Source organism: Hordeum vulgare, chromosome 4H (genome assembly GCF_904849725.1).
Source record: "Hordeum vulgare subsp. vulgare chromosome 4H, MorexV3_pseudomolecules_assembly, whole genome shotgun sequence".
Lineage (NCBI taxonomy): Eukaryota > Viridiplantae > Streptophyta > Magnoliopsida > Poales > Poaceae > Hordeum > Hordeum vulgare.
This window is the reverse complement of record NC_058521.1, coordinates 210,001,880-210,010,845: the sequence shown is the minus strand read 5'-3', so window position 1 is coordinate 210,010,845 and position 8,966 is coordinate 210,001,880.

Genomic DNA, 8,966 nt, shown 5'->3' with positions numbered 1-8,966 from the left:
TCAGTTCGTAATATGCAGATCGGAGATCGATCTTGGAAAATACCTTGGCTCCATTTAACTGGTCAAACAAGTCTTCAATCTTTGGGAGTGAGTACTTGTTCTTGATCGTGACCTCATTGAGGGAGCGGTAATCGACACAGAGTCTGATAGTCCCATCCTTCTTAGACACAAATAGAATAGCTGATCCCCAAGGTGATGCACTCGGACGAATGAATCCTTTCCTGAGTTTCTCATCCAACTACTTCTTCAGCTCTGCTAGCTCTTCGGATCCCATCCTATAAGGCTTCTTATAGATAGGCCTCGATCCGGGCATGAGCTCAATGATACACTCGATGTCTCGGTTGGGAGGCATCCCTGGTAGCTCCTCAGGAAAGATGTCCGGGTACTCGCAGACTATCGGCACTCGGTCTAGCTCTTTTCCAAACAGGGTGTTAACCTGCGGTACACGAGTGGATACTGGCTCAGAGACATACTTGACTTTGACCCCTTGGTCGCTTGTCATGGTAATAGCCATGTTGCCACAGTCCAAGATGCTCTGGAGTTTGGCCAACCAATCCATGTCAAGAATTACTTCTAGGCCTTGAGACTTAATGAAGATGAGATCTGCTGAGAAGCTTATCCCATTGATAACAATCCCGGCTTCTCTACACCCTAGGTTGGTCCTTAACACTTCTCCCGGGGTATGTACTTCCATTTACCCGCTAAGAAGGGTACGTTTCAAGCCACACTTTTCCACAAACCTTTGAGTAACAAAAGAATGCGAAGCACCACAATCAAACAATATTGTTCTTGGGGTGGAGTTGACAAGGAACGTACCCAGAATGCAGTCCGGGTCTTCATGAGCCTCTTCTGCAGAGATGTGGTTAATACGTCCCCTCTTATGATACTGCTGATTGCAGGGTGCTTGGTTCCTGCTTCGTGTTCCTTGACCTTGATTTGGCACATTGGGGCGCGGTGTGTCGGGGTTCTTGTTAGGACACTGCCTGGAATAGTGCCCAGTCTGTCCACATCCAAAACAGGTAACTTGTGGTGGAAGGTTGGTCTTGAGTCCACTATTGTTTTGTGGGTTGATTGCTGGCTTGGTGTTGACTTGCTGCTAAGGCTGGTAGTTCTGGCGAAATGTTGGAGACTTGTACTGTTGCTGCTGATAACTGGGTCTTGCTGGAGCTGACTACCATGGGCGTGGCTTCGGATTACTAGGTCCTCCACTACCCATCAGCTTGCGCTTACGGGTGTCGTCCATTGCACGATGCTTATCCTCCAACATAAGGGCCTTATTAACCAGATCGCTGTAGGTCCGGCATTCACAAACAACCAGTTGATACTGGAGTGACTGCTACAATCCTTCCAAAAAGCGTTCCACTTTAGCAGCCTCGGTGTTGACATCCTCTAGTGCATATCTAGGCAGGAGGTTGAACTTCTGCAAATACTCCTTGATGGATCCACTACCTTGCCTTAAAGCTCGGAATTCACGCTTCTTAATGGTCATCATTCCGGGAGGAATGTGAGCAGCGCGGAATCCCTCCTTGAACATAGCCCAAGTGATGACATGCCTGACTCGCATGATCTGGAACCCATCCCACCAAGCTCTGTTTGTTCCCCCGAGACAGTGAGAAGCATAGAGGACTTTGTCACGATCATCAGTGCACTTGACCAGCACGAGGAGGTCTTTGATAGTACGGATCCAGTCATCAGCATCCAATGGTTCAGTCGTCTCCGTGAATATGGGTGGCCTAGTCCGCATAAACTCGGATAGGGTAGAGCGACCATTGCCATTCCCGTTCTACGGCGGGTGGTTCACCAAGACTTGAGCTAGCTACTGAATAGCGGCATTATTGGCTTGACGTTCCTCGTGGAGAGCTTGAACGAACTGAGCCATAGTCAAGCTTTCCGGAGGAGGCGGTTGCGGTGGAACATCGTCTTGCTGCTGCTCGTGGTGATCTCCAGCTTGAGGGTCCCCTCCGGTTCCCTGCTGCTGACCTGAAGAGGCAGAGCCGGGGTTGCCGAAGGTGCTGGTGCGAGTTGCAATCACCATCCTGTCAGGGGAGTAGACAGGTCAATTTGCCGAGCTGGCCGGAATCATAAGGGATGATGCTCTAATAAGGGGGTCTGGTGTTGTGCTAGTGTGATATTTTTAAGCCAAAGATTTTTGAAAAAACTAATGCATTAGATTAAAACAAGTGATGTAGTCGTGTACAAGCTAGCTAAGGCAGAAATGCGGCTTGCATCAAACATGCTTACACAACTCTTATGGTTCGCTTGAACCGATACATGAATTCCCTACGCTTTGGGGGGGAACTCCTAATTGCCTAAGTAGTGATCCTAAGCGACGGACTCCTCGGTCTCATAGGTGGGTTCTGCAGGGTCTTCGTCTTCATCTTCATCTATGCTTTCCTCCTTCAGGGGAGTAGGAGAAGGAAGTGGTCCATCACGACGTCTCTTAGTTGGCGAGGTAGTGAGAACCTCAATGTACTCTTGCACGGTGAGGCGGCGACCCTGAATAGGAGTGGCATGAAGTGATGGTACTCCCCCTCGGAAGGCAATGGTTGATCGCCCTCCGGTTGCTCCATCCTTCTTAACCTTACGGGTCTTCATGTTCTCCAGGCGAAGTAGGTCCTTGACTTGATGCAGTTCTTGGAGAATCTGTGTTGACTCCTTGATCAAAAGGTGCGTCAAAGTGTCGGAGGAGAGACTGAAATAGGTCCGAAACCTTTGTGGCGTCCCGTCCTCTAAAGATGGGTTGAGTGTCCAACTCCCGTCTATTCCGTCCTTAATAAAAGGTAGGTGACGAGTAGTTGGCTCATTAGCCATCTCGGGAAGGATATCGCAGACACGCACGAGCGCCTCTCGTGCGGTTCTCTCCACTGCCAACATCAGATCCTCCATCTGTGGTCTTCGAAAAACCAAACTAGTTGGGGAGTCAATAGCCTTCACTATCACGTCCACGTGATATTCCTTGCTGTCGGTGCTAATCTAGTGCTCGTGGTAGAGGAAGATGGGTGTGCGACGTACTTGGCACTTCTCGAGGCTATCTCCCGAAAGTAGGGGAAAGCCCGTCTCAAGAAGCATCTCAGGTATGGCAGCCATCTACAAGATGTAGGGGAGAGGGTTAGAAAGCTTTAGTGGGTGCATAAATCTCAGGTTAAAGTCTAGGTGCAATACTCGTCTTGGCTATCGTCCATGCTACCTAAGGCTTCCTATAGTCATCCTGGCTCTGATACAAGCTCTGTGGGGACCCTGACTTACGAGTCGAGCTCGCCGAATGAACGTGCTGAGTGATCCTAGAGATTAATGCTCACCGAACACACAGATACTGAATATTGAGAGTCTTACATCCAACTACTAAATTATTACATTACGTGACCGAATGGTCAAGTTCACATGGTAGGTCCTATAAGGACAAATCACACGGATACAACTAGTAGCAAAAATCTTAGGGCTAAGCGGGTTCCCATGCCATCAGCCTATACCAACAGGCATTCTGACTGGGAAGCGTCCTAGTTCGCAGGGGCGTCTCCGAAGATGTATTCTTCTCCAAACTCCAATCCTTCCATTCCTGGTCAATAATATAAGCAGTGGCAAGCAAATGAGTACTTTTGAATGTACTCGCAAACAGCCCATGATATGAACAATGCAAGTGAAGGATAACAAGAATATGCATCTTTGGCGGATAACAACTTAACTGAAATAAACATGATCATGGGTGTGCTTTTATAATTCAAATGTTACTTGAAGAACAGGTTACAGATATCAACATATCTGTCAAGGGTTGAACCTACCGGGTTCACCCTGTATGCCAAGTCACCAAACTTGATCTTGTCAACTGTTTCATCTTAACACCAGTTTACCACATACTCACACACACTTGGTTTATGACAAAACGGCTGGATGTAGTTTAAGCAGGATTTCCCAACTGTCCTTGACCATGGACACGACTATTCAAATAGTTTTACACTCTGCAGAGGTAGTACGCCGGACCCACGAGATCCGGTAAACTTCCGTGTCTTCCATGATTCACTGTATATACCATACCCGAGGTAAGTACCCAATCCATGCCATTCCCCTGACGATACCAGACAAAGAGGTCCACTCGATTGGTACCCAGCCCACATGTTGTATGTCTTACAAGCATCGACTCTGGACAGTACTAACCATGCGGGGACCAACGGTGTGCCTGGAACACGTAAAAACGACATAGTCGCCCTACCTGGCACGACCCCATCACGAGAGTGACCATACATCACTCCCTCCACTAGTAATGTGGCTCTTTGCTAGCACCGAGCAGAGTAATTAACAAAGCCCCGTCCGACACATCATAAGTATAATCCCATTTCTGAAACCATACTCACTCAAAATACCTTGTGCACCACTTCACCAAAAGTGGCCACCTAACTCATCATCACCCTCGGGCATTAGTGACACCCGATGGGGTTTTCATAAACCTTTGATTTATGTCAACAACATGCTCATTCTACTGCTATTCTTGCTTTACTTGTCAACATGATATTAGCATGACCCTCATGCTCAAAATGCAAGTGCTCCGGAGGACCTTCGTTAACATCACTTCAATGATTTACCGAATACTTAAGATCACATGCAACACAGATACTTGCTACACTAGCATGCAATATAACATATGCTCAGTCATGGTCAAAAGGGCTGCTTGCCTTGGTCTGCTAGGTATCCGGGGTCTTCGAGGTCTTCCGCTCCAACTCCTTCGTCACACGGTTTTTCTATCGCCGTGATAAAAAAATGCAATAAGTAGCTCACTTCAAAACATATCACAAAATCACTTTAAAAATATTGTTTGATTATAAATCCATATTGTTATTTTAAAAATATTTGTCTCTTGTTTTAGTGAAAGAATATTTTAAAAATACATATAACAGAAGCAAAACTATTCCAATTTAACTATTTTTATTAGTATAAAATAGAATAGTTGTTGCGAAAATTACTTCAATGGTTCTGTTAAATACTACATGTGTTTAGGAAAATAACACTGGACATATCATATTTTTTCATTGGTTAAATCTTTTTACAAAAATCATTGAAAATCAAGTTTCAAGTAAAAATAAAAGGGCTACAAGCCCTGGTCTGGCTTGGCCTGGGACTGGGCCGGCCCACTCGCCAGCCAACCAGCCTGCCCAGGCGCGCGCGCCGTGAGGTTTGAACCTGACGCGCGGGCCCATGCGGTCAGTGGCCGCGGACAGCGAGGGAGAGAGAGATGGGCCACCGAGAGGTGGGTCACACCTAACGGGGTCGTCTCCTACGTATGGCCAGAGAGGAGGAGGAGCATGCCGGCGTGGCTACCGATATCCTCGGGCCCTAACGATGACAGGAATGGGTCCGACTCGTCGTCGCCTACCTGCTGGTGTTCGAGTTGACGTTGGAGGGGCTCAGTTTCACCGGCGATGAGGTAGCCGCGGCGGAGGGGCTTCGGGTGAAGGTCGAGGTGGTAGCTACGGGCACAGATTTGCTCGGAGAAGAGGGGAAAAGCTTCCTGGGGTCACGGGGAGTGCTTTGGTGGGCAGAGGGACGCGAGAGTCGACGTGTAGCCGGAGATCGACTAGAGCTCCGAGGGAGAGGGTCATCGGTCGATCTCGAGCACCGGGGCTCTTCTTGCTTACTGGGGTGGCTAGGGAGGTGATTGGGGTCTTGGTGAGGTGGAGCGATGGGTTCTGGAGCGAGGGGAGGGGCTATTTATAGGCCCGCGACGGTGAGCCAACCCGGGAGCGTAGGAGATCCACCGTGGCGTGCATGGGGGTGCATGGAGAGGCTGGGGTCGAAACCACGGCCTCAGGATGTGGTTTTGGACCGCCAGGACTCACAGCGAGTGAGAGGGAGGGAGGAGAGGTGAGATATCGTGGCCGCGCTCTTCTGGCACTTCTAGTGCGCGCGGGCACGCGTTGCACCGACTCTTAGCGCTGGAAAGTAGGGGCCCCGATGGCTTCCTGATGCAGAGTGGTTGTCGAGGAAGAGGAGAGACACCGCGGGAAGGCTGGAACTGGCCGAGGGAGTCGCCCCCACCTTGGTTGCTCTCTGCAGCGGATCCAAAGCGCAGTTTTGGCATGCCACGGCATGCTGGTGTGCTCAGGGGTGCCTTGGACGTGTCTAGAATGTCCTGGGCACTGGCTTGGAGATGCCTAGGCATTGGAATCCCGTGGAACTCTCGGCAGGTCAAAGAGAGACAAGAAACAGGTGCTGTCAGCCTTCGGCTGAAGCTCAAATTCAGGATTTTGGCTTATCTACTTTGAACCAGAGAGGGGGCACTTGACTGGAGTTAGGCATTGATGTCAGGCACCTAATCTATGAGTTTGGGAGAAAGGGAATGGGTTTAGCTAAGGTTAGAAGGGGTTTTACCCAACTGTCAGAAGGTGCTCGACAGTGGCTTGGGGTGGCTGCACCCCACCACTGGCTATGCTACTTAACATGATTGGGTTTGGTGCTAAAACAAGGGGTTTCACCAAGTTTGAGCTCCATTGGACAAGTTTAGCTTTGTAAACTTCAAAACATCACCAAATGACCAGATCTGTTCCTTCCAAAGAGAGTGTCTTCAAAACAAGTCCCACAAATCCCATTTTTGTCATGGAGTCCTCAATTGAGGTATTAGGCACTCGTGCAAAGTTTCAGCTCCAATGGATAAACTTTGCTATGTAGAGTTGCTCTAACTTTGTATTGGACAGAAGTGGATTACAATTATTTGGTGATCTTAATCACCTTGGATCAAGGTGAAATTTCATATGGCCACCAAATATGACTTAGGGATACCAGTGGAATTTTCTAGGAATTTATTGAGAATATTTCCTTTGGAAATATTTTAAAAGGTCAAAACAGATAGAAAGGGTTTTCAGGGTTTTACTCAAATAATAATAATATAAATATTGGTTGAAAATCTTATGTATTTAAAATATATGTCCTTTTGATCATCTCCAATTTTTCTCAGATTTTTCTAAGGTAGGAAAGTATTTTTCCATATAGGTATATCATTTCTGGCCTTAGAAACGAACAATCAAATAAAATAGGAAAATAATTCATAAAATAAATATTTTATGGTTTTGGTGAACTAAAATGGTGCTAGAAGAACACTCCTTGCCATCAAGGACTTGTAGTGCAACCCAAAGCAGGGTTTTGAATTGACCAGAAATAAGAAAAAGGGTTTTGAAAATAATTGGGTCATTAGAATTGTGGTTTTTGATATCACACACTCAAGCATTCACGCATACAATGGCAATCATGGCACTCACAACATTAGTTTCGAAAAAGTTTTAAAAACTCAGATTTTTTAATTACAGAAAAAGTGATAGTGAAAACATGGTGTGACAATTTCTTCATGAGGAATAACAATTTCTTCGCGATCAAAGTCTTTAAGGAATGACCAAAGTCTTTACTCAAATACATTTGTTTTTTGGGGTCGATATTCATCGAATAAGTCAAACTCCTAAGCGACTTATAAAGCATGTGTATTCTTACCAACATATCAGTCTCTTAACCAATAAGTCTTCAAACCACCAAAATCACTAAGGGGCCTAGATGCACTTACATGAGCCAACGATGGAAACTAATTTGAAAACGATATTCAGAAGGAATATGACTCATGGAATCCATACTTATGTCACTTTCAAAAAAAGTGTAGATATCTCTGAAAAATATTAGGAGCCCAAGGTAAGATCGTGGGAAAACATGTGAGTTATGGGCCACTCAAAGAAACCACCATTGTAAAGATTACTTAGAAAGAGAAATTGCACGAGTACAAATGAAAAACTTGATGAGGTGAGAACCTCGAAATAATTCAAAAGATTTTAATGGAAACATGAAATTTCTGAGATATCTTCAAAACTCCTGATAGAATGGAGAGGTGAATAAATTAGAAAACTTGGATAAGAATTTCCAACACGGGAAAGCATTGAGGAAATGCAAAAGGACATGATGAACATTGATAGGTTGAATTGAATCCACCGGGGAAGAAACGAAGAACGAAGAATGATGAACTTAACACAGAGCATCTTGGATACAAACACGAAAGACAAGATAGCATAATAAATATCGAAATAAAGGCACTTGGATGACAATTTAAACACTGAAGAAAAGGGTGGGAGAGTGGGAAAATAAAAAAGAAAGCTTAGATAGATGAGATGAACTTGGAAAAGGAAATGAGGGATTGACCTTGAAAATATTGGAGAAGATTGAATTTACTTGAAGAGAAGAACTACGGTTGAAAAAGAATTGACACGACGACTCCGGTTTGTAAAGAATTGGTAAGACACCTTGATTGAGAAAAAGATTAGCACTAACATAGAAATATGAGAACAACACTTAGGAAATATTTTTAATCACCACTTGACATCGAAGCAACTCGAATTACCATAGTGCAACAAAACAAAGGAGGAGGCTTACTAAACAAGCCAAAAACAAATATATGATAGATATTTTGTTCGATATTTTTGTGGTAAGGTTCGCACGGGCTCGATCCTACATTGGATTATCATATTGAAATGACACTCAAATATGGTCCCTAGGCGTAGTGAACTACAAGGCTTGACGAAGCATATGTGATGACGTATATCAAGACTGTCATCCATAAGAAATACCGTGAAGAAACAAATCCACTAGGTGTCGTACCCCAACCTCACATCATGCATCTGTTGGAAGATAATCCTAGACAACTACTTGAATTCCCACCTAAGAACTCCTTAAATTTTCTGGTTATGCAATCAGGTCCACCGCTACAAGGAGTAAAATCCATCACTCAAGTCCAAGCAATAACACTACCCGTCTAGTGTATCACATCCGTCAAGACATAAAAACAGACCCCGGAAACTCATCTACCTCAGACCCTCGTTATCACAATAATACTAACTATGGTAGTACATCCGGATGCTCTCCACCAGTACTAGGGATGCCAGACTCCTCTCGCCACTACTAGTATTGAAGCAATTTCGAACATCCTGTGTCCTGAGATACTAAGG